The sequence below is a fragment of the Ambystoma mexicanum genome, chromosome 4p, assembly GCF_040938575.1.
Source record: "Ambystoma mexicanum isolate Mex_15411 chromosome 4p, UKY_AmexF1_1, whole genome shotgun sequence".
Classification (NCBI taxonomy): Eukaryota; Metazoa; Chordata; class Amphibia; order Caudata; family Ambystomatidae; genus Ambystoma; species Ambystoma mexicanum.
The window spans coordinates 1,170,995,291-1,171,022,698 of record NC_090927.1 but is presented as its reverse complement, the minus strand read 5'-3'; the positions used below and the strand labels follow the sequence as shown (position 1 = coordinate 1,171,022,698).

Genomic DNA, 27,408 nt, shown 5'->3' with positions numbered 1-27,408 from the left:
CTGTCTTTGTCAATATTTGGTAGGGTGACCAGATTTTAAAAACTAAAACCAGGGACGGGCCATGGAAATAGAAGTAGGACTAAAGTAAAACTTTAGTGCTACTTCCATGTCGCTGGCCCGTTGCAGGGGGGCGGGAAGGGGGAGTGCTAATAGGCACACTCCTCTCATTGGAGGAGCGCGCCTGGAGGGGAAGGAGGAAGAAATGGGGGCGTGAAAAGCATTTCACGCCCCCATTTTCACAGGAAGAGTTGCGCTGGGACCCGATTTTGTGATTTCGAAATTGGGTCCCGGCACAAAAAGGGATCGTAGGCAAAACCCCAGAAGGGGTTTGTGAAATAAAAAACTTCCGGGACCTGGGGACGTCAGGTGATTTCCCCGGACTGTCACAGGAAAACCTGGACGTTTGGTCACCCTAATATTTGGTAACTGATATAACAATCTGTAGGCCCCTCTAAAATGGCGTTGTTTGACTGAAGGTATGCACCATATGCCTCCTTGGTACACGCAAACTTTAATTATTATTGTGCTGAATTTCTTTTACAGTCGCTTTGCTTTTTTGTACTTTCAAAGAACAAACACTTGCTTTTAGTATTTAAACCAGGTTTTAGTAGCTGTTCACCAGAGGCAAAGTACTGTGTCATTCAGTTAACCATTTTTTGGTAGGATTGTCCTAAATTTCTCCCAAGCCCAAAGTTGCTTCCCATTTGCTCAATGTGCTCTGATGGCACCACACCTTGCTTTGCCGTGCACGTGTTACCTTATTCTACAGAATTTGGCAACTAGCATGCGCTGCTTCTAGGCCTTATTCCATTGCCCTGTCTTTAGCCTAATCATTTGCTCAAGGAGCTGGTGGTAAGGAAAAACCAGAGTGCTTATCCAAGGCCGGTTGCCCTAGAAGGCTCTCCCGCATAGCAGACATCTGGCTGGCTCCTCAAAGGACCAAGGAATGCTCCATTCTCTGGACAGGAAGCCAATGCACTGGGTGTGTGTTGCATATCGGCTTTCAGAATGCACTTTGCCCTCGGCCACCAGAGGTTTGCACAGGATGCAGACCTGTAAACAAAAGACTTCTGAAACTATAGAGTGGAAAGGCAAAAGACAGCTTTTCATCCTCTGGGACACGAGTAGAGATGACGTCTAACTTCCTCCCCAGAGTAGAAATGACCTTACACAGGATCCCAGTCATTTTGATGGAATATTTGTAAACATCAAAAAAAATCACTGGCATATGATTAAGGCTTCCAGTTTTCAGTTTTTACTGATTTTTACACTTAAATACAGATGGAAATCAATCTGCTTTCTGTCTGTATTTATTTATAAAAATGGAAAAAAACGTAAACATGTCTTTCTGTCTGGTCCTCTATGATATCAATCATACATCGCAGGCCAATCACATTGCAGATTGGCAGCATGGAGAGTGTAAACGTTGCATACAAATAGCATTTATGTTCTGCAAATTGCTGACAGCATATATTTTAAGGCAGAAGCAGTCACCGGAGCAACCATTTGTTGTTATGGAAAAAAATGAAGCTTGCATTTCTTTTCTCTATGGATGCATGTGTGCTGTGATAAATGCATTTTTTATTAGAATAATGCAGAAAAATACTGGGTGCAAATTATTTTGTTATATGACAAAATATAAATGTGACTAAATACAGAAAAAAAGACCCAAAAATAAATATAAATACATACAGACGGAAATGGCAGAAAAATAAATACCATAAAACCGTAAGCCTTACACATGATTTACGCGCCTGATTGATATGCCTGATCCAGTAGCTTTTGAATCACCTGTGTGAGGTAGAGTGGTGAAAGTGACGTGTGCATAAGCAATCCATCAGCTAGTCATCAGGTCATGTTATGTGTGGTAGTTTACTCATGTTATTCACAAACAATAACACAATATTTTTAAACAGTGCTATTGCGTACATCTCTGCAGCAATGTCCAGCTAAAGTCCACTGCTAGCATACTGGTGTCATTGTAACAAAATCAACAATGCGGGAGAAGTGACGTACCTTGACTTGACCGCCTGATGACATCACAATAAATAGCATTGCATGACGTATGACCCAAATACATTACACTGAGGGACGTCACATCGACTTTTGACGAAATCTCAAAGAAACGAATACAAGTATATGAGTTACGAGGGGAGTCTAGTGTTTGCACTGTAAGACCATTTCCCCCACTAATGACGTCCCTGTCATTATGATATGATAGATTATTCATAACACGCTTAATACCCAGAGGTTTCTAAGTGCGGACCCGAGGATCGAACCTGTGGTGCTCCGTGTCATCTTGTTTCCAAGGCGAGCATGTTGCCCCTGAGCTATCTTCCCAAGACAACTATGCCACCGAATTCCTGCCCATCGGTTCTCTCCTCACTCCTGACAGAACGTGTGGTGCGACTCAAGCGAGGACCCATCTGAACACTTTGCTCCCACTGGTGGAAATTAAGCTATAGCATATTCAATATACCCATAGATGTGCAACACATACATGCTAAATGCAGTCTTACCTTGACAGCACAAAACCCACATATCCCTTAGTCAACACTTGCCTCGAAACCTCTGCTTGCATTCTTGTTAAGTACGCCTGTGCTAGGATAGACTGCTCTTCTATTTTTCAAGTTCAGAGCTGATTCGGTTGCCTGTGAGTCTATTCAGTTCCCTTCACTGATTAAGTGTGATCCTCAATAAATCAGCCTTATGAAGTGTGGAGGCCTTGTTAGCTGTCATTGACTTACCCGCACAGGACATAGATGTCTTTGGTGCCCTGGTGATCCAGTGCAGGTACACATTTCCCTAGCCAATCGTCGCCACTAGAATTCTGATACTGACTCAGTACTGTACCAGCTGGTGCTGTTGCCTCGTGGCTGAATGGTTGAACTGGGGAGCAATGGTGGCCTGGACGCTTGACCAAAATATGATGTTTTTCAGAGCTCATCACTTCATCTCACTGTTAGCATGGTTGTAAATATCTATAATTAAGCAACTAACTCTATCCATTCTCACCCACACTCCCCATCTCACTCATCTCACCCTGTAATCTGGTCTCCACTGGACTCTACGCAACATATAGATCTCCATCAAATTTCGAAAAAAAAGTAACAGAAAGAGATTAAGAACACAAATGTTATTCTCTTCAAAGTGATCATTGGAAGACATGAGTTGTTTCTTATGCAACAACCCTGTCGGGTCATTTTCCCTGTGGGAGATGTTTTTCAACATTTAGATCATGGACAGGTAAAGTTGAGTTGTGTCCTTGAATGAGAACCTATCCCCAAAACTTCAACAGTAACGCATCAAGCAAACAATGGAGTCTTCAATTTTCCAGTAGGGAGCCGAGTTCAAGGCATCCATGCAGAAGGGATCAGGGTAAGGTTAAATAAGTAATTCAATTAAAGTACTTGAAACAATAAATAGCAAGGGCTGATGATGGATTGAGAAAAGTACAACAATTTAGCTATTAAGAATACTACTAAAAGAATTACTCAAACAAGAACTACGGAATAATCAAAGACAGATTAGGAAAATGCAAGTTAAATTGTTACATGGTTCCGGACAATCTCTGCGCATAGTACATAATGGGGGTCATTACGACCCCAGTGGTAAAAACGGCACGGCTGCCGCCAGAGTTGTGTTTTTTCCAGTGCCTGGCAATGCAGAGTCACTGCGGCATTAGGACTGAATGGGAACGGGGAGGACGGATGCACCGGCACTGTGTGGATCCGTCAACGTCTGCGAGCGGGTGCCTTTCCACCCACCAGGGCAGACCTTGTGGGCAGAAAGGCACTCGCACGCAGAACTCAGGGTGTGCCGAGTATAGCTTACCGGCACTGTTGTTACCGGACCGGCATACTCATAATGAGGCCCAATGACAGCAAAAATGGTCACTTAGCACAGGAGACTGGGAAGTGTGAGAAAAAGCACTTATCCAATGGGGTTGGATAAAAGCCATTGTCAGCTCTTTCCTGACCCATACATGATGCTGTATGGATTGGATTCCTGCAGGTAGGTTGTTGAATAATACTAGAACAGAAAAGTGTAGGCCAACCAATCAAGATGTAGAGAGCAGATGAATGACGAACCCCCATGAACTCCGTACCACCGCAAGCTGATGCAGTGAACTGACAGCAGAATGTGTGTGGCCGTATTGTGCCTCACAAAGGATCCTGGAAGTGGAAGGTGCGGGTGGTGCGCATGGTGCTTGTGCTTGATGGGAGATGGAAGATATTAGAGGAGCAAAGATGTATAATTCGAAAGTGAAATGGCATCTCACCATGACAGACACTGTACCATGAGAGGTTTGTTTCTTAAACTGGGCTCTTTTCCTTTTCTGAAAACAGCAAGACATCTCCAGTGAGGGGGTAGGAAGGTGTTCCGGCCTGAAGTCCAGCTTCAGCTTTTTGTTAATAGAGAGTGTGGAATGCTGAGTGGTTAATGTGACAGGAACCAAGCCGCAGTGTCGATCCTGCATAAACAGTACTCAAAGAAGCTATCCTTGATGTATTTGCTCAGCTGAAAGTACCTGCAGCAAACATAGGGCCTGATTCATGGAAGCATTTTATAATGGCACAATCCCATAGGAAAACGTTCTGTGAATCAGGCCCATAGTCATAGGCATGGACAGAGGTAAAAGACTAGAGTGTGACAACCCCCGGATGGATACTTGCTGCCTATACAGTCTGATCCTGGATTCTCATAGCAGTGTGTGTTCACCTACCAAATTATGAAGATGCTTACAGCCTCATTTGTCAGGTAGAGGCGAGTTGCCATGGGCATGCAGGCACTTTGCAGCAGGATCTGCAGAGTGTAGATGGCTGGAAATTCTGCTGTACATGGCACTCTCTACAACCTCAGATCCACCACACTAAAACTGACAACATCATTTGTGTTGCCTTATTGTACTTCATGAATGATCCTGCCAGTGGACTGTTGTGTGGGAAGGTGTGCACCAGTGGTGTCTCATGCATAATGGGCAAAGGGGCAGCGACCCGGCAGTTACATCAGCTATTGTGGAGGTGCCGAGCCAGCCCAGTGTAAACACAGAACAGTCTACCGGCTACTTTCTGTAGCTGTGGGAGCGCTCCTGGGCTGGCTTAAACTATAAAAGGCAAATGTGTTTTCCCTTTGACAGTTCAGTAGTACCACAACATAGATGCCCAAGAAGCCATGAATGACTGTGGGTGCTTTGCTTCCCTTGCTTTGAGTGGCCCTTTAGGGATATACATTCAAAAAATAGTCCATAGGCACCCCTCTGCGGGAAACGCACACGGCTAAATGACCTGTTCTTTGGGAAGGTACCCACTCCAGAGTCCACAGCCACACTGTACCTTTCACAGAGGGAAATAAACATTTGCATATCAGTCTTTGTCCCGGCCACATGGGCAGTCCAGCACCAAAATGCTATGGCAATTCCCTTCTGAATAAGAGTACCAACAGCAACCCCATACACGCGTTTCAGCCTTGTTGGGCCTCATCACTGAGGTGGAGCTGTGCCTCTCTTAGCACAGTGAGCAAGGGGTCCATGTCTGGATGACCCTAGGAAACTTAGGGTGACTAAACCTAAGTCCCTCAAATAATCAAAAAATAGTTCATAGGCGCCCCTCTGCGAGAACGCACACGGCTAAATGACATGTTCTTTGGGAAGGTACCCACTCCAGAGTCCGCAGCCACACTGTACCTTTCACAGAGGGAAAAAAAACATTTGCATATCAGTCTTTGTCCCGGCCACATGGGCAGTCCAGCACCAAAATGCTATGGCAATTCCCTTCTGAATAAGAGTACCAACAGCAACCCCATACACGCGTTTCAGCCTTGTTGGGCCTCATCACTGAGGTGGAGCTGTGCCTCTCTTAGCACAGTGAGCAAGGGGTCCATGTCTGGATGACCCTAGGAAACTTAGGGTGACTAAACCTAAGTCCCTCAAATAATCAAAAAATAGTTCATAGGCGCCCCTCTGCGAGAACGCACACAGCTAAATTACCCGTTCTTTGGGAAGGTACCCACTCGAGCGTCCGCAGCCACACTTTAGCTCACTGTACCTTTCACAGAAGGGAAATGAACATTTGCATATCAGTCTTTGTCCTGCCCACAGTCCGTGGCATGGACAAATCTCTTCTGAACAAGAGTACCAACAGCAACCCCATACACGTGTTTCAGCCTTGTTGGGCCTCATCAGTGAGGTGGAGCTGTGCCTCTCTGAGCAGAGTGAGCAAGGGGTCCACATCTGGATGACCCTAGAAAACCTAGGGTGAATAAACCTATGTCCCTCAAACAATAAAAAAATAGTCCATAGGCGCCCCTCTGCGAGAACGAACATGGCTAAATGAGATGTTCTTCGTGAAGGTACCCACTTTGAGAGTCCGCAGCCACACTTAAGCTCACTCTACCTTTCACAGAAGGGAAATATCCATTTGCATATCAGTCTTTGTGCCACCCTTTAGGGATATATGCTGGGATACTGCAGGCCCAAATGCGCAAAGTGACGCTCTTGCACCTCACTGCACGTGCGTGTATGCAGGAGCCAGGATGCAATGTCTGCTTCCTGGTTCCTGTTGCATGGTAACTGGAAGATGCTCATCGCAAGGCTGAGAGGACTGGAAACTGGAGCAAGGATGCAGGTAAGAACATTTTAAACAAATTACTTGTGTGTGCATGCCTGCAAGAGGTTGAGTTTGGAAACGGGTGCATGAATGAGAGAATGTATGTTGTTTGGGTACATGTGCGAATGAGAGAGCCTATGACTGCTGCGTGGGTGCACAGCGCAGTTGAAAGCGAGAGTGAATGAAGAATGACTGTCATATGAATACTATTCCGTGTGTGAATGTGAGAGTAAATGTAAAATGAATGCTGTATGAATGCTGATGCGTGTTTGTCAATGTGCGAGGGAATGAGGAATGAATGATGCTGTGTGAATGGTGATGCATGTGCGCCAGTGCATGGGAGCAGGAATCTGACTGGGGAGGATAACGGGATGCAAGGGGGGTGAGGAGAGGGATTGCAGCTTTTATTTTGCCATGGCTTTTTTTTACTGGACATCAAGTTTATACCCAGCAAAAATTTCAATGCAGGGTTAAAGACAGCATAATGATCGTGCCTACATGGTACTGACCTACATTGGTGGGTCCTATGTGGACACTCGTTTACTGTGATTATGCCATTTTATAAAGAGTATTATATTAAGGGTGAAGACAGCATAAGTGTTACTAAGTGGTACTGGCCCACATTGGAGGTCTCGAGTGGACATATTTATTTACTGTGGCATGGCATTTTGTACTGGGCACCAAGGGAGAAGGCGGCATGATGAGTGATCCTACGTGGTACTGGCACACATTGGTGGGTCCACTCTGGACATATTTCTTTACTGCTACGTGGCATTTTGTCCTGGTAAAACCAATAGGATTAGGTTCATGTTTGGTAAGGTGGCATATGTTGGTACACAGCCAGCATTGACATGCTTTTTATTTTGGCAACTATTATTGGCAAAGGTGTAATGAAAAGGAGTTGGAAACTGCTCCTCTGCAATGTTAGTGGCTTGTTGCGTTTGTTAGATTTATATATTGTTACCCTACAAAACCCATTGCAAACTGGGCCTTTTTAGCCACATTTTCACAGAAAGTGTGCTGAAAATGTACAATTTTCACCAAACTTTAAAAGAAATATCTCAGGGGGAACTCCCCCACCCCCGCCCTACCCGAACCACCCTTGGTTGGCTCGGGCTCCCTCGCTGTGCTCGGTCACTACAAATATTGAGGTAATCGTTTACGCCCTCCAATTAAACAAATAACCAGCCATCAATGCTGTGCAGGGTGCATGCGCAAGATGGGAGATAGCATTTGTGTGGGGCGTCAGGGACGTCAGCGAGAATATGGTGATATTCTAGAAGCATGCTGCGATCCCCGATCCCTGGTGACCAACCCTGAAAGGGATTCTTTGCTAGGATCACTGCATGCTTGGCAATTATCCCAGCTCGATTTGTTTAGTACCCTTAAAATGGGTAATGATGCCAGCTATTACAGCGCATACACGCAAGAGGAATTGGCTATCAAGGGCTATATGCAAACCATATAATAATATCCTGATTGTGGCATTTGAACCCTTACTCTTTAAGTGTAACTTTAAAACTTGAGGTTTCCTTCCAATCAACCACTGTCAAAGCACACAGTTCTATAGCCTGTGCGGCGTGTCCAAACTGGCACAGATGGGCCTCACCGGTTGAGCCTTTACTATTGGAGCTGGCAGAATAAATCAGACAGTTAAGCACTCACTTCCTGGTTATAACTTCGAATTCCAGCAATACCAATTGCCACTCAACCCTTCATCCTTCCTTGGTCGATAAAGCGAGTATCGTTAAATTGGTTAATAATAGCACCTGTGAATACAGCACTTAGTAGCAGGAGAAATCCGACATGGAGCTCTGCTAAATACATGCTATTGTTATTATTAACTGCTTGCTGAAGCTGTGCATGCGTGTTCCCTCCTCACCATTACATGCAGTTACACAGAAATGAATATGCAGGCACAAGCTTGCAACATGACAGGTGCATGCAGTTTAGGGTCTCTGTGAGAGCACAGGCATGTCCAGGCCTAGCACCAATGCCTGTTTGATCTCATGACCATAACGACAGGCAGAATGTTGAATTGTTCACAGCACACACTGAACGACAATGTGTGAAGGAACTCTAGACAATGGAATTCCCAGGGAGTGAGAAGTTCTTCCTCAAGTCTTTCAATGGATCTCTGTTCTTTTGTACATGTACATATCAGACAGGAAATATCGCTTTAGTTCTGTTTGTTTTAGCGCCTTCAGTGCTGTGTAAGAGAGATAGTTGTGCTGTGCCCCTGTACACTGTCAGCACCAGGGGACGCTTTCACTGTCTTCACTGTTTGTGAGGGAACGAGTCCTACCAGAAAGGATTTCATGGCATCCATTTTAGAATGTTTTGCATGTTGAATTCGTTATTGATGAAGCATGTAAGGGGCTCCATATGCCAACAGGTGCTATCATGCTTGAAAGGCATTTCCCAAAGCAATGTGTCCCTGACCTGAGGTGAGCAGACATTATGAGGGTCATTCGCATGCTTTCTGTGAGAAGTGTTGTCCAGGTGGCAGTTGAAGAACATGCACCCAGTTTGGGAAAGAAGTGCTCAGTTCTATGTCTAAACACCAAACCTAAGGTCACGCCCTCCAAGGAGCCATTGCCTCCCAGCAGATCCCACAGAGTATGGCTGGAAGGCAGCTAGATTTGAGAGTAAGGCAAACCACTCATTATATTCATTTAGAGACTCTCAGACTATCGTCTCCTCCCAAAACCCAGCAGAAATTGAAAACCCTGGTTAGGCTTCGGCCCAAAATTGAGACTTACACAGGACTAACGAATGAGGCCCATCGATTAGGTTAATACAGGTGGGCAGGTTCCTATTTTCTCATAAACTCACAATTAAATAGTTAAGGACTGAATCAATGTATTATTTGGTTATGTATGGATTCATTCATTGTGACATCCAAGACTGATGGTCCAAGGATATGTGACTATAATAACAAAGTGTGTTCTTATATAGCACAGCAAGGCAGATTCCACCTGCCGCAGTAGCAGGTGGTATTGTGATGATTTCGAACATCCGCACAGTGGGTGTGCGCTCACCTGGGCTTTTTTGAAAAGTTTAATGAAATTGAATAATGGTAGATTAACCTCTGGAAAATGCGTGGGGCTAATCTGCACACATTTTCCTGTGCTCACCACACGCCATACACATAGACCTGTGTATTCTGGGTGGACACAGCCTACAGTCACCACCCTGTCATATTTAGTTGGAATAAGACAGCCAAGAGTACATCAAGGCATCTCAGAAGGGAGAAGGCAAAACATTCCTCCTGCCTTGGCCAGTCTAAGTAACTAACAAAGGCTCCATGGATCTGCCCTGCCCCTTGGTGGCTGCTGGTGGCCACTTTGTATACTAATCAGGGTTAATTCAAGCAGGCCCAAGGGAGGTCTGGTTGCAGGACTATCAAAAGACAGGAACAACCCAACAGCCTTTGATATGTACTGTGTCAACCTGAAGCCAGCTCCCGCCTCTCAGTATCAAGGGCAGTGATCTGTCATGTCTGGGACTATGTGTGTACAGTAGGTAACCACCACAGGGGGACCCCATTCAGAAGGTACGAGTATGTGGGTTGATGGAGACAGAAAGTCTGTTCTTGCTGCAACTTCCAGGGAGACCTGCCGCTTTAATTAGGAACCACAGAGCTCCATTAACTACAGAAACCCTTTGATCCACAACAGACAGGAATATGAGTGAGACTTAGTATTACGTGTTTTCACATCTTTACCTTTTCTGTTGTAAATCACTCTGGTTATGACCTCACGCATAAAGGTTTTTTTTTGGTTGGGACCCAGGATTGGTTCATTAAGGTAGGCTTAGCCTACACCAAATCACTGTGGTCCATTTGGCTTTAAAAGAGGGCTGAGCCCCTCTTTTGGGCAGATCATCAAAAGACTGTGCAAGGAGTAACAAGAAGAACTCAGCATTGGACCCTGGCTGAAGGTGCAGTCTGCCTTACAGGTTCCACCAATGAAGGAAGGCCAGGATTTCCAAAAGGGAAGCAAGATCCCTCCCCAAAACATCTCCCGGGAGCAGAGGGAGATACTGAATCCAGAGGACCCTCCAGCAGCTCCAGAACTGGTACCAGCCAGCACACAGCGTGCCCTGCTCTGTAGCAAGCTTCCTAGGTGAGAAGTGCCAGGGAGTCTCTGAACCAAACCAAGGAAAAGGCCTTTGACTGCAACACTGTACTCAGCTTTGGACCATCCGCCTTAAAGGATCTCACGAGTCCAGTGAAGAAGCTAGGAGGAGTGCATCGACAAGCATAAAACACTGCCTGCCGTAAAGGACATTTTCGAGCTAGTCGAGCTCCACTAGCTTCAACGAACTGCACCGCTGACTGTTGTTATGCTGCAGTCGCTCACTCCGTCCGAGACACCTTGACCAGTGCTTCAGACATGCCAACCAGCACTGAGACAACGATTCCTGACCCCGAGTCGCCATGTAGGCCAGCCTGCAGCCACTCATCCAGCCTCGCTCGCCAAACTGCCTGGCACCTGGTACCACCAGCTGTTTCCCGTCTTGAACTCTGTCACAGGAGCTGCAATGCTCCCTGAAAGCGACTTGACCCTGTCGAGCACCAAGAACTTCTATAACTTCTACAAGCAAAAGGTACATTGTGGTTCTGTCCCCCTAGTACTTCTGCGAGGGCCCCTAGTGACATTTCATGGCCCATTGCTCTTTTTGTGCTGAAACCAAGTATCCTTGAACTATTGCCTTTAATTACTTTACTGCCTACCCTCCTGTCAGTATCCAGAGTGAATCCCTTTTCCTTCTTGAAACTGTCTGTCCTCTGCATTCCTTTACAGGGTGGGTTGCATTTTGTAGTGTGCTAGAACTGTCTGTTGTAATAATAATAAAGTAGAGATTTATATACAACCTTGACTGGACAGTCCCTTTTATCATTGGGTAATAATTGTATTTTCGCTGTGTTGCAACTAACCATGGATTCTCGACCTTGCAGATATTAGTCTGCCATTCCATCCACGTTACCAAAATTGGACAAGGAGGTTTATAATTTGCTTGTGTTTCCAATCTATTTGAATCCCTTCTGGTGTACTAGAGGTGTGGGGCTGATTGATGGTTTTCGAAACTGATATTCATCCTTGGATCAATGGTGCCCCGCAATTTGATTAGTCACAGATATCCTTACCCAATGTATAAGCCACAAATAACGAGGGCACTTGGTGATGCCAATATCCATCTGACTGAGACAAAAAGCATAATGTTTGGTGATATATTCAATGAATGTTTACTGCTACTTAAAGTTTTGATCCGCCTTATGGATTTGCCTTTATTAGCTCTCAAATATTTTACACACAGGCACGCACGCCCACACGCACACACACACACACACGTTTATGTTTCTATTTCTGCCCCTCCCACCGCTCTCTCTGATTCTCTCTTCCCTGTTAAATTTCATGCTGTTTTTCCAGGGGATAATTGTTATTAAATGGCTGTCCAGGGACGCTCCCTCTTGTGAAAGTGTGGAAATAAAATGTGTCAAATGTGCTTATTAATTAGATTTACTATTTAAGTGGTCTTACTTAAAGCTCTATCAATTTGAAATAAAAAGACTTATCTACTACTTGTCTCCAGAAAAAGACATGGCATATTGTTAGAAATAATATGGTATACAGTAGCACTGCTTCAGAAATGCCACTCAAAACGCTTTGACATGGATTCCTATAACAAAGTATGCCTGGCCTACCATGGCAAAAGGTGTGGCATGCATTTTACGCAACATGGTCCACACAAAAATGCATAGCAGATGCACTCGAGGACAAGGATCCAGTACAAAAAAATATCACTTTATTCTACTTTGATAAAGGTCATGGGGAAAAATGAGACTAGTTACGGGGCAGACCAGAGATTGGGGTGGGAGGTGGTGCTTATGGTCTATATACTGTCACAATGATATTACATAATATAGCAAATATTGTTACCTACTCTTTGAAATCATTCAATATTGTCGCAGTGTTCATATCCAAGGGCATGGTGTCTTCAAGCTAATGGTGAGAAGTGATGTAGTAAATTCTAGGGGGAATAAATCCTGCTACAGCAAAGGAAGTGCCATATTGGAGCAAATGATGTGGCACATAGCTAAAAAGTGTTTTACACAATATAAGAAAATATATGACTTGCATCCAGTTTTGCTTCTTCTGTATTGTCCTCGAGTGCCTTCATGGACGCCCTCTTATCTCTTTACCCTTGTTTCAGCCTATTCTCCAGGTCAGGTGCTTCATTCCTCCTCTTTTTTCCTTCTGCCTGTTCCCTGTTACCCTCCATTCTCTCTTCTGCGTGATGGAACGCCCTCGCTCTAGCTGTACATTCTGCATCAGCTCACGGCTCTTTTCACTTCTTTTTGCAAGCGTGTCTTCTTTTAACTGCATGTTGTTTTCCATCTGGTGATCATAATTGTGTTGCCATTTATTTAGCTCAGTTGTACCGCTCCTTGGCGAAAGAACTTTGTAAATACAAACATAGAGAAATAAGTACAGTAAAAAAGGATACAGCAGGCCATTGAGATGAATATGGATTTCTGAGGAAATGTATTTGATAGGCTGTTGAAAAGGATATGGAACAATTAATCAATGAGCCCCGAGCTGCCTGGGCATTGCAGAGTCCAGTAAAGCACAGGGGACCATAGTTACAGGCCCGATCAAAGCTTTGTTTTAATAGCATTGTTTTTCTGTTCCAAAACACTTGTTTCGGAACAGAAAAAAAAGTTACAAAAATGTCTGCCAGGGGAAAGGAAAACAGAGTCTTTTTTCCCTTTCTATGGCGCCTATTTAAAGTGAATTGAAAAAGGAAAACAAATAAAAAGGCCGCCATGGAAAGGAAGAAGGGACTATATGTAGTCTATTCTTCCTTTCCATGACGTAGTCCCTTCTTCCTTTCCATTACGGCTGTCACGGATCGGAAGAGGACGCGCTGGGGACAGAAGTATTCCCAGTGCATCCGCTCCTGAAATGGACCAAAAAGAAGGTAAGTGGGGTTGGGAGGGCAGGGAATGGATTGTTTGGATTGGGGGGTGGGTAGAGGAGGGGAAGAACACTTACCTCACTCCCTGATGGGGGAGGATGGCAGCTTCCAACCCAGTTCCGAGCCTCCTCAATGGCTGAGGGGCTCCCCCAAACCCCCACAGTGGGACAACAGAAAACAACGCTGGGAGAGGGATTCCCGGTCGGGTAAAGCCCCGGTAAGGGCCAATCAGATTGCACGTTACAATCTGATTGTCCCTCACTAAGCACTCATGTTCAATAAACATACTCTAGCAGAAGACCACGTGTCACTGTAAATAAGACAGGACATGAAATAGCAAACTATGATAAACATTACAGACAAGTGTTTGTTAATGTAGAGAAATTCATGCACTTCATACTTGAGAAAGAAGGATGTGATTATGCGGCATGGAGGAAATAACATACTAGAGATCATAGGCCATACCTCAGCATAAGACATACACCACTATTTTCCAATATACAGGATTTATTTTTTAGAATGATAGTATCAAATCATAATTTGGTTTTAGATTTTACCCTGAAAATCAAACAAAGCATACATTAAACTAGGCTCTCTGGGCTTAAAACACAAGACAATACATGGCTTTCCATTGCAATGATGGTGCTTCAATTGAGCCTCACTGTATTTTTCATGTGCCGTAAACAATCGAGCACAGGTAAGTGCCCAAATGTCCCAATGCACTGCAAGAGACACTTTACAAATTCTGATAATTATGTTGAGATGAAACATAGCTCTGGAAGGTAAGACCCAATCCGGAAAGCCGGATTGGGTGTTATCAGCCCGGGGCCCGAGTTAAAGGTCGGAGCGAAGCAACAGATTTTAACAAGGGTCTCTGGGCTGAAAAGGCACGCTGTGACCAACCGGAGAGGGTCGTAATGCGATTAGCACCCTGGTGGAAAACTGGGTTGTTAAAAAATTTTCATTCATTGAACAGGATGCGCGCTGTGTCCAGTTCAATGAATGAAAATACTGTGGCAAGATTGACCGCCATGGATCTGGAAGGCAGGGCTCCATGACAGTTACAGCGCAGCAGCAAAAGCGCAGCCGTGACAGGGGGTCCACCGCTGCCAAAGAAAACAGGTCAGTGGTACGAGGGGGGTGCAGGGAACCTAAAAAAAAAGATACAGGAGGCTGAGGGGAAGATGGTGCTGTGGGGCAGGAGAAGTAGCCTCCAGGTTTCATGGAAGGCAGGCTGAGATTGGCGGTTTCAGCTACCGATCCGCGGAACCTGATTGTCTGCTCCTCCCACCCCTTTATCGCGGCCAGCTCATATGGTTCCATGGTATCCAAAGTAAGTTGGGGTCTGGCAAAGCAGCGTCAAGAGTGAGTGTGGACTGCTGGCGAAGGCCTTCATTATACAGCAACCCGAGCAGGTCTCCATGCAACAAACAACTGGATGGGATGAGAGAGCATGCTCCTTCTCTTCTTTCTTCATACCATGTTATGAAAGAAACGAGAAAATAAAAAGACATGTATTGTTTTATTTTTTTTAAATTTTATTAATTTATTCAAACCAAACAACAATACAAACCAAACATGCAGTCAATTTATGACAGTTCCATTAAACACATTTAGTCTTTAGTCACTGCTCCCCCAATTCCACCCCCCTTTATGAGCCTGTTTGTTCTTTGCATTCAGTATCTGCTTCGTGTGGCAGGGTTTCGCTGCCCTCGGATTCTGTTGGATCCGATTCTACTCCAAACATTTCCGCTATCAATGACTTCCATGCCATCAGGGAGCCCACTTCTTCCTCCCCACTCATGCTGCTCGTCTCTTGCCATACCATCGTTTCAGCCTCCGCCCATTTCTGTAACTCTTTCCATCATACCTCCACCCGTGGCTTGTGACACTTCTTCCATCCCATGGCAATCCTTCATTTTGCAAGCACATATGCCAAATCTTTCAATTTCCCAACATGTTTAAATTTCCGTGATCTGGGGAACCCTCCCAGCAAGCAGGCCCAGGCCGTGTCTATGACGAGCGTGACCCCTTTCTCCACTAGTATTTGTGCCACTTCGCCCCAGAAAAATTTAATTACCGGGCATGACCAAAACATGTGTGTCATGTCGGCGTTATCCTTGTCGCACTTAGGACACGCCTGGCGCCCAACGTTTTTAAACTTTGATATCCTCAGAGGGGTCATGTATGCCCTGTGCGTTATATATAGCTGTATTTGTTTTAATCTGGCATTTCTCAACACCTTCTTGTGGTATCCCAAGGCACGTTCCCACATCCCATCCTCTATCGGGGCTCCCACTTCCGCTTCCCATTCCAGTCTCAAATGTACCAATTCCTTCCCGACCTTAGTCATCACCATATCATACAATCTAGAGATCTCATGCCCCCCCTCCGATATGTCATATATTGCCCCAATATTAGCATCTGGTTCCTCTGTCAAAATTGTTTCAGGCCACATTTTCCGAATTTTCTGAACCATTCTGTGATACTTAACATATTGACCTGTATGTAATCCCGCTACTTCCGCAAGTCCTTCAAAATCCCTAATGGTCCCTGCTTGCCAAATGTCCCCCAAAGTAACCAGCCCCACCGATTCCCAGTAGGTCCTGATAATCACCTTCAGCTGCTTATCTCCCCCTGCCAGTGCAACCAACGGTATCTGTGGGGAGCATGGGAATGGGTCCCCCATCATCCGGCAAGCTCGACGCCACATTTTCCACCCAAGCATCATCATCCCAGGGCGCTCCTTCATTTCTGACTCAGGCAACCAGATCATTTCCTTAAGTAAAATGGGGTACAGTTCTGCACAAACAGCCTATGTTCAGGGGTCTCTTCATCAGATAGCCACTTGGCCACATATTGCAGTTGACCCGCTACATAATAAGCCTCAAAATTAGGCAGTTTAATACCACCTTTTTCATAGAAGTTCTGCAACTTCCCTAGTGCCACTCTATTCCGGGTGCCATGCCACAGAAAGTCCCTACACATACTGTTCAGCTTAGCAAAGCACTTCTTAGGTATCATATATGGAATGTTACTAAAATAATGTAAAAGCCTAGGTAGGACCAAGATCTTAAGCATTGCCCCCGTCCCCTCATTGCTAGGGGCAACTTCTCCCAAAACTTCATGCATTTCCTGATTTTCTCGATGGCTATCTCGGTGTAACACTTATATTCCTCTTCTGCCGTGTGGTACACGTCTATCCCAAGGTAACGGAAATAACTCACCGCCCATGGTATTTGTAACACCGGCAACCTTTCTACAGAGGTTCCCACATAGCCACCCAGCAGGAGTATGCTAGATTTTTGGGGGTTCACCGCTATGCCAGACAGCCTGGCATACCTCTCCAACACTTCCAAAATATATTGGAGATTTTCTTCCAGGTATTTCAGATATAATAACAAATCATCTGCATACAAGGTTATTAAGTGTCGCTCCCCCCACCTCAATACCTATTGTATCATATTGTTGCCTAAGGTATATCGCTAGGGGCTCTGGGGCTAGAATGTAAAGCATCGGGGACCAGGGGCATCCCTGCCTAATACCTCTGCTTAGTTGCCATCTCTCAGATATCACTGATCCTGTTCGAACTCTGGCCAGCGGCTCACTGTATAGCATCTTAGCCCATTTGATATAACCTGGCCCTACTCCATAACCTCCCAGGGCCGCCAACAGCCATGGCCACTTAACCGAGTTGAAAGCTTTAACTGCGTCTAGTGACACAATCGCCATTTCGCCTTCACTCCTACCCCCCATTCGACCACACAGTGGAGTCGCCTGTGGTTGTGAGTTATATTCCTATTCGGGACATAGCCCGTTTGATCTGGATGAATTAATTTGCCAATTACTCTCCGCAATCTGTTTGCCAGGACAGCTGTCAATAACTTACTGTCCTGGTTCAGCATCGATAAGGGCCTGTAGGAGCCACAACTATGCCCTGGTTTATTGGGTTTGGGGAGAGGTACTATGATCGCTTCTCTGAGCGACTCCGGCAACCGTCCCACCTCAAACGCTTCATTAAGCATTTCTAGCATTCGGGGGAGCACTTCCACCCTATATACGTTATCAAAAGTTTTGCTCGTGGGCAACTGCCTCACAACCTCTTCCAATTCCTCTTCCAATTCCTCCAAGGTAATTGGTGCATCAGCTCTTCCCTTTCCTCTTCACTTATCTTGGGCAGTCCTATATCTTCTAGTGTTTCGATTATCTCCTCTTGGCTGCCCCTCTCCTCTTGGCTGCTCCCTCTCCTCGTATAGCACGCTGTAATACTCCACAAATTCCTTGTTGACTCCTTCTTGGGTATCCGATACCTCGCCATCCTCTCTAGTTATAGTCCTAATCGGGGGTCTAGGGGTTTCGTTCTTGTACAACCACGCTAGGAGCCGGCCCGTTTTATCTCCTCCTGCATGCTGTCTCTCTATGTACTTTTTATAATTGAGGTTGCAGAGCCTTTCCCAGTGTTCCACGCACTGCTGCTGTAATTTGAGTAAAAGACATGTATTGTTATTGTGTTTCTTATCAGACCAAATAAAATGGCCTAGCTTTTATTTCTGTGCTCATCTTTTTCAGATTTTCACCCGCCCCTACTGCATGTACTTACCTCATCGGCACAGATTTCCAGAAAGGCTGCATACTGTAGTTCGAAAATAAATGCATGCAACATTGCTTTTTAAACATTTTTTGGCTGGAAATGGATTGTGTACAGTAGTACATCATGCATGTGCAGACAAGTCTCCACAATGAAACAGGGGTGCAAATGCAGCCAGCGGAGATGCCTGCATTTTCACCCCCCTTTTGCGTGTCCTGTAGACTTTATTTTTCCTGGAGTGACAGGATGCACTCTTGCTTCCCTTCGAAACAGGAAAACATGCTAACCAAAAAAAAAAGGCGGTTTTTACAATTTTTATTGGTTGGAGTTGAAGGTTGGAGGCTTTTTTATGAGATGTTCCTCCTGATAATGGAATGGTGTACTGAATGTGGCAACCTCCCCACACCTCATAACTACACAGGCAGTGGAGACAGGCAGTATTTACGAATATATGGGCCTCATTAGGACCCGGGCGTTAAGGGGTTAACGGCGCCGTAAAAGGTTTCTGCGCCGTTAATCCCTTAACGCCTTACTACGAGGTCCCTTTGCGGTACCCGACCTTAACGGCTGGTCTAGACCAGCCGTTAAAGTAGGGGCCCGCAAAGGGACTCTCGAGGTAAGTACGGTACCGCAGTTTGCGGTACCGTACTTACCGCCTTCCCCATTCCCATTATGCCCTATGGGGCAAAAATGGGAATGGGGAGGGGCCATGGTGGCATGGGGAATTACCGCCCCGCCAACCTTGAAATGGGGTGGTAATTCCCCATATTTTGCCATGGCGGACTCCGGCATCGACCATGGTGCTAATAGCACCATGGTTTTCCGCCGGAGTCCTAATGAGGGCCATTGCCTGTTTACACCATTAGCACCAACCTTATCAGGGGGGCCAAGTTGTGCCAGCTGTTTTGAGCCAAGGGGATTCTAGTTGGATGAAGAACAGCTGTCAGCGAGACGCCTCCGGTTCCCAGCCCACTTACCTGCATTCACGATTGATTATTCCACATTTGCATTTGACCTATGTAAAAGAAAAAAACCATCACTATATTTCTGTGTACATTTAACATCACTGAGACTAGGAGTAGCAAGTAGAAAACAGACTTGGTTAAACTTCACACTCTAAGGGAGAAGTAAATAAAGAGTGAGCGGGCAGTGAGAAACCGCTAGTATGGATTTCGACTGGTTTACGGTGAGTTTACCTGAGTTATTCTTTTGTGTCCATTAACTATCTGGCTTCACATGTTTAGACTTGCAGGAGCTCAAAGTACCTGCTACCTTATTCATCAGAATGAAGAGAAAGTCGGCCGACTACCTCCACGACGCAGAGCCGCCGGACTCCAGAATAAAAGGCGTCAGGCGCATTGGAATCATCTCCACCCCAATCATTTGGCCGGTGAAGCAAAGACCCCTCCTTTTGGATAAAAGCGTAACCACGCAGGGTCAAAGGTCAGAAAGAAAAAACCTGCATGACCCCCCATTCATGTCCACCATAATGGCTGTCTTGACCGTCTCTGGGAGGGCAGATTTTGGAGCATTGGTTCCTATAACAGAAAACATGCATACAGAGGACAAGGCTGCTCTAAACGAGTCCGCGTATGAAACATCTGCTCCGTCTTACGAGTATGCATTAGACGTCCAAGGAACAGCGGCATTTCAGCCACCACCTGCAGAAACAGAGTCAGAGGCAAGCCTGGCCTCATGGAAGGTCGATGGATCCGGAGGAGAAACCGCATGGGCTGATGCTTCTGTCCCACGACGCGGGAGTGATGACTCCAAGCTAGGTTCTTTGGTGCAGGTAAATGCCACACAATCTAGCATAGAGCCATCACTCCAGATGCCCCTTCCTCGCTACAGTATATCCTCTACTTCTCATGCCAACTCAGAAGGCACCCCGAGACCAGCAAACTGGCAAAACCAATCAGCCTTATATCATCTCACTGCAGAGAAGAGTCTGCAGACCGGTAAATATTTGGAGGATGTTTTTTCTTTGAGACCTACTGAGAAAGTCTTAGAAAGTTATTCAAGAATGTCTTCTCTTACCTCAGTGTTGGGAGGAATGTCGGCTATAAATGCCATCTCATACAAAGGAACTTATGAAATGAACGCTATGAAGAACATCCCTCCTCCAGCATCACCGAACGACTCGTTTATCCAGAAAACCAGAGAACCATCAATCTCCAATCCGTCCGATACTCTTGTTTCACCACTGGAGTACAGTCGGGAGTTGCACAGTATATCAACCGTATGGACGCAGGAAGAAAACTCACAGTCAACCTTACAACAGGATGAATTTGTGTTATTTGATAAAGCACCTCTATGCCAAGGATCGGCAAGTTGTTCGGTGGTAACTACCAGCTTTATTGTGCAAGGTCCTCACTCTGTGTTCCCCAAACCTCTCCATGATGGCATATCTGAGCCAGCAGCGAATTCCAGACTCTTAGGCACAGCCCTGCCTAACCTCAACTACATACATATACTTTTAAAGCCTTCTGCGAGCGAGCGAGGGAAAAGCAAAGAGCTACTACGCAGCGAACACAACCAAGACATTAATACCTATATGGATCCTCTGTTGCCCTCCCGTCCATCGGAAAAAGTGATGTCAACCAGTAACTCTTGGAACACTGAACATTTCCGTCTTTCAAGTCAGAGTTCTGTTGGGTCCACATCCGCACGTCAGCAGGCAAAGGAGCACTCTATTGTGCTTTCTGGGACATCTCACATAAACTGGCGATTCTCGCTCGGTGGCCAGGTACATACCCACACTGAAAAAGTACCCATAGTCACTGACTCCGCTACTTTCGATAATATGTTAGGACAGCACTCAACTGATACAGTAGCAGCAGTTGGGTCAGAAACAATGTCTGCTTTTAGACAAACAGTCCCAGTTGATTTAGGCATGTCTCGGTCAATCCCACTTGTGAGTATATCAGAAATTGACGAATTGTCCCATTTGACGCCAGAGAGAACTGTTTCCCTTGATGGCGATGTTTCTTTAAAGCACACATCCACACCCCTTTCTTCATTCCTTTCAGAAGAGCTGCTCCCAAGCCGCTCTCCATTGCTGTTGCAAATCAGCGCATCCACCATAACAAAAGGACTGCATGGTCTGGATCTGGAGACATTTGAAAATTCCGCCCACTCGTCAGCTACTGATATGCAGAGCGTGCAAGGTGTATCAAAGGATGAAGTCAGCATTCTGCTCCAGTCTGCACAAGTGCACCATGCACAGTCTGCACATCAGTCCTCATGCGCTGGAAGTAACGGAACACAGCAATCCTGCCTTCCGATTGGGCCATTTCAGCCACTCGCAAATTCTTCATCGATCCCCGCACCAGTTAATCATGATCTGAAGACTTTTTCAGTGCTAGGACCTAATATAAACAGTTCTGTAACACAGTCAAACCCATCTTTTAGCCATGGAAAGGGGAATAATGATGCAGACGACACAGCATCTTCAGCAGCTGCAACACTCCCTACAAATAGCTTCAACATCATGCTTAGTAGATTGGCAGTGACACGCACGGCACATTCAGAAATAGCAGAGGCGTCTTATGTGCCTCTTAATGAGCTCATATCAACAGTCCTATATTCTACTGCCGCCTTGCCAGACAGCCAAGAACCCTCTCTAGTCCATATGTCCGAAACCTCAGAGGCTCCCAGGACAAGTGGTCTTCATTTGATAACAAGTCCGATTGGTCAATTTTCAGTGCTAGCTATGCATAGCTCCGACAAGGAATCAGCGGATGATCAAATGCCTCTATATTATAGCACTCATAGTAAACCTGATGGCACAACAGCAATAGAAGGCGGCCATTCTACAAGTACAACTTTCATTGTGGATAATGAAGGTGATCTCTTGGTAGGGCCCCTAACTTGGGAGCCTGGTACATATTCGTTCGAATCCAGTGAAGGATCTGGACAAGATCACTTGTCCATGGAAACAGAACTCTCTTATTTTGGATCAACTTCTTCCCAGCAAGATGGTTATGCTTTTATGGCAACAAAAAGCACTAGTAGCACCCTAGCTCTTGCAACTGACAAGGCAATCCACCTGGTTTCTGCCTATGCAGCCTCTGATGGCCATCCAAAAGAAACCGTCTTCAATACGCTTATAGCAGCTGGACCAACCTCGCTTCAATTGCTCCGACCATCCCTAGCTGCAGGTTCTTCCGAATACGATCCACATGTCTCGTTGGAAGAGGGCAACAATGCGACGGACTCGCCTCCTGGAGCAGGTCAACATCAAGATGCCAACGGGCAGTTAAATCCTCTCGCAAGACCCACCGTTGCTGTGTTGCATTGCGTGTGTGATGCTTCTGCCACAAACTGCCTGTGCGGATCCAAGAGCAAGTACAGTATGTTAAAACCGTAGACTACAGCATTGTAGATAGTGCCGCTCTCTGTAGATTTAGATTTAGAGCTGAATTACCTTTAGGTAGTAGATTTGCTACTTTGATGTAGAGAGTTAGAAACTTATAGAACTGTCTTTTGTTTAGATCATTTGTACCATTTAGAAATAATACTAGTTAGAGCCATTACATAATGACCTTCAACCGCTGCCGTCTTCTAGTTACCTAACCCACAAAAGACTGCTGTGGGAAAATTAAAGGAAGCCACAAATATGGGTCTCAATCATTTAATGCAATTCCTAAATATATCCATGGAGGCATGGTAAGCGCTAGTAGGGTATTCTTCTAGTTAGGCAGAAACTGATTTGCCTCATGACTCCTCCCGCTTCCATTGATGCCAGAAGAGAACAGCCTCAGTTCTGCAAAAGTGGGGGTCGCAGCTGGGGGTGCGCATGCTCTGCATGCTGGCGCGCCTACACAAAGTTCCGGTCTGCATATATCATCTTTTGTACGTTTTTCCAGCAAGCTGGACTTCAGTTCAGTCTGTTAGGCATGGGAATCCGGATACAATCATTCAGAGCCAGGGAAGCTGCTGCCTCCTTCAGAAACCAATCAGAAATGAGTTATATTTAACTGAGTTCCCCTCTGTGATTTTACGCTTTTCACCCAGGGAACAGTCTAGATTGTACCTCTCACTACTACAGAAACTATTACCATGCCTCATAGGATTCTTGCACCCGTGCTGAGTAGAGTATCCCACAACGAAATGCAAAGAATTTTGTATTTTTATTGCAACCGACAAGTAATATGCTCTTTATACTAGATAAAAAAAATATAATGAATATCCGAAACGAGCGATGCACAAAGTGTTCCTCTCAGCATCTCATGAGAGATTCTTGTTTGCAACTTGAGTTACTGTATCTTCTAAGCGTCTTCTCTCCTACACCGAATCACAAGCAATTCAGGACAACACTTCTGCGTCCCACAGTCAAATCATCTTTAGGTCCATGGTACTTGGACATACAATGTCAACATCGACTAAAGAGCTAGTCTTCTGGCCCTCAGGCCCCTAGTGTGGGTTTCCTGGGAAAGGTTTCAGTGGTGACCCCACACCCTGCCATGATAACATTTTGCATGTTGGAAACGGCTCACTCTGGGGCCCTCTTCAGATAATAATCTACTACGGCTAATTTATCTTTACCCCTCTTTTGGGGGTGGGGGTTGTATTGTGTGAGAAGAAAATGATAATCCAGAGACTGTCCTCTCCGAATCTCCAACATTCTCCACTAGAGCTCAACTACTCAGTCTTGAAGTTGAGAGTAAACCAGAGCCAACACAGCATATGACTCGGGAGGATAGCTCAGGGGGGCAACGTGCTCACTTTGGAAGCAAGATGTGGCGGAGCAACACAGGTTTGATCCCTGGGTACATGCTTAGAAATCTCTGGGTATTAAGCTTGTTATGAATAATCAATTATTTAATTATGCCTTATCACAAAGTTGTATCCCGAAACCCAGGCTACTATCGTCTCCACAATCCCTGGATTGAAGTTACGACCAGGTTTCCATTTTAACAAGCTCGCCCGTGCATGATAATTTGCTGTCTTCACCACTGAACAGACCTATGAGCCAGGTAGTAGTAGGACAATCCCGTTAGTGATTTTTCTAATGGTATATTCATTCGTATTGCTAGTGCGTTATGCCCAATATCCTCACCACGCCAGAGCAGGGCCCTTCATACTAGCTGGCTCGATTGCAAGTGAAGCACAGGTCCGTGAGAGCACTTGCGTTTAGGAGGTGTGAGGAGCATAGGCGTGTCCAGGGAGTGGCCCGATGTGGCACGTGCTACCCCTGGAATCTAATTGGCCACCCTATTATCCTTATCCTGTGTGTGTGTGTGCACTCGTACTTCTTGCCACACCTGCATAAGTCAGTGCCCCACTTGGGCAACCCTAGTCAAAAGGTTCTGGACACTCCATTGGTGGTCCAATAGAGCTGTAAACCAACCACAAATATAAATAAATAAATAAATAAACAAACAAACAACAAACACCTCACTGTTTCATGGCAAACAAAATGGGATCTATGCATCAGAAAGTAAACAGTAAGTCGGTTTAATCAAAACTGATACAATAACCACCGTATCCTGCCAGATCTGGCTCATCAAACACCAGCCACCATTTGTTGACAGATCAGATGATTTAAGAAAATGAATTGACACATTCCAATGTTTTCAATGTATTTGATATATGCAGCAATATTTCGAACTCATATGTTTGGTTGTATGTGCAACCAGCAGACAAAAACAAATTTCAAAACAGCATGCAAACAGCCTAAATGACACCAAGACCAATCATATAAACATGTTAACTTGTGCAGACATTTAAACATAGCCATAAGCTGAAGTCAACGTGCTCGAGTTTAGCAAATGGGTTGCACAACCAGGACTTCTCCCCATCTTCTTCAGGACAATAATGAGAAGAATTCATTCGAAGGAGGGAAATCTCCCTGCCCATAAATAATACAAATTGAAATTGAAACCCCGAATACAATTATGCCTCAGATATATAACATTCTTCTAACGTATGTGTATCTAATCCTAAATACAATCCAACGAAGATCCATTTGGGCCGTACAGCTAAGCTGCTGTATATCCATAAAGGCTTCACTGATACATAATGTACTGTGGTTAACTCTGTTACTCTTGCAGCGCTCCGCATCCCCGATATTTAAACAGCAAGGGGTACCCACACTTCTAGAAATGAACGGTATCAGGGAGAGAAAAAGACACCCACATGCCCATTTGTGTAAGCACTTACCACTCGTCCTCAGCGACTCGCCTCTCTCCCCAAAGGCTGGTGGCGTACCCTTTGTGGGGTTCACTCAGCTGCACGTGTATGCAGACAATCACATTCGGGCTGCATGACGATGTGCCTGGTAGTCCTATTATGGGGACAGTACCTCTACGTTTCCTCTAATATAAGCATAATTCCGTCCAAACAAAATGTGAAAATGAGTCACCAATTCAAACTGTGCTCCATCCAGAAAATAGTTAATAGATGAAAAAGTGGGGGGGGGCTAATAAGTGCAAAGGACGAGTAGACTTGCATAATAGCCTGGCACTTAATGGCTGACCTTATCTACCAAACATGCAGTCGTGTTTGGTCTGGTTGCCCCTCGCCTATACATTAGCCACTTAATTGCCACATCAACAGACTCCCACCCTTTGGTCAGCATCAACCTCATCTGATGGGTTCTAGAAAAAAATCAAATAAAAGAACAGGGGGAGAGGGAAAATAATTAGAACCACTATTCTCAGGATGGGGATTCCTTCGGGGCGAGGCACCTTAGGAGGGGGGCACAGCACTCACCAGAGGCCTGGAAGAATTGAATGAATCCATGTTTGCCAACTCTTAGTGCTGGGCCTTCTAAATTGAACAGGTGGCTCTTTCCAGTGTGGAGCCACGTTTTCCCTACGAGCCTTGCATTTTGCACATGAGCTCTGTGCATGTCACTGAACTGCGTTTCCTTATTGCACAGAAAGGGGGCCTGCCATCGTTTGCTTCACATAATCTACTCTGCCCAAGAATTCTGGGGCTTGCTGTACAAACGGGGCCTTGCTTGGGCAGTTGGTGCTATTGGCATATCTGCTCAATAGAGCACAAGTGTACACGTTCATGTTTTAGCATGAAACTCTCCAAATGGAGAGATTGCACTGACTGTTCAGAACAGGTTCAATTCGGGGGTGGTTTTTCCTAGGCACGGGTAGTATAGCTCAGTGGCAACACACTCGTCTTGGAAGCAGGACGACACAGGGCAACACAGGTTCGAATCCGGGTTCTTGCTTAGTAACCGCTTAGTGCGTTAAAAAAAAATTATGATTAATTATTGCCTAGCGTTATTGTTTCTGGCAGTATGTGTATTCTGTTGTATTCCCCCACTGTTCCCTGTAGCTTGGCAATGTTCATCGTGGTGCTCTGTGGGCAACAACAGAATGCTGATCTTTGCCTAGCTGGTGTTTGTGCCAGCCAATTATAGTGTAGCTTCCGTAACCACAACATTAGGCGCAATTGACCCATGCTCTTAGTGCTGAAGGGAACCTCTGTATTAAAGATCCACTGGTCCCTCACACAGGGTGCTTGGATTGCGTGAGGATAAGTGCATGGATGGTATCTCTGGCTGCAATCTACTCTGGGAAATACCAAGTCACATGGAGCCATCCGGTCATTCCTCTGCAGAGGAGAGACGCTGGGTCTTAGTTGCTTCCAATATCTCATCGATATCAAACTTTGGCTTGCAGGCCGATGCCAGCGTGCCCGGGTTATCTTCCACAGGGAGTAGCTTGAATAGTAGCAAAGTGCACGCACACCATTTGGTCCAGAATGTATGTCTTCCGGGATTATGTTCTTGAGCTATATGTTAATGTCTATCAAGTGCAATAGTCCATCAGGATTGACCTCTCACATTATATAGCCTCAGCAGGCACTCCTGAGAGCCGCATTCTGCCAGGGTTGCCCTTCTGTGACCCCTGCGGGGTTTGGTGTGTTCTTTTCCGGCAATCTCCTACAGGGTGCCCAGATTTCTCTAAGCAAAAACCGAGAAAGGTTTTCAAAGTTAAAAATAGAAAAGGGACATTAATGGTGGAGAACAAAATAGGACAGATCAGAATGGCTAAGGCCACATAATGATGGGTGTATCCAGGTTGTCTACATTTCAGCGATTTCTTCAGTTTCTTTAGCTTCTTTCTGTCTCATTGAAGGGTTATTGCAACTATTTCAGGAACACTTTGATTACTTGAAAATGTTTTAGGGCGACATGGGGTCTTTTCCTGCACAGCACTGATGTGCACTAACTAACACTGGTGAACTGTGATGGGTGCACAT

The 27,408-nt window shown here is 45.4% G+C and overlaps 1 protein-coding gene across 4 annotated transcripts in view; it reads left to right on the top strand.

The window, feature by feature from the left end:
* Nucleotides 1-27,408, top strand: part of ADGRG6 (adhesion G protein-coupled receptor G6) — a 606,009-nt gene that overhangs the window by 402,060 nt on the left and 176,541 nt on the right. The window lies entirely within an intron of this gene.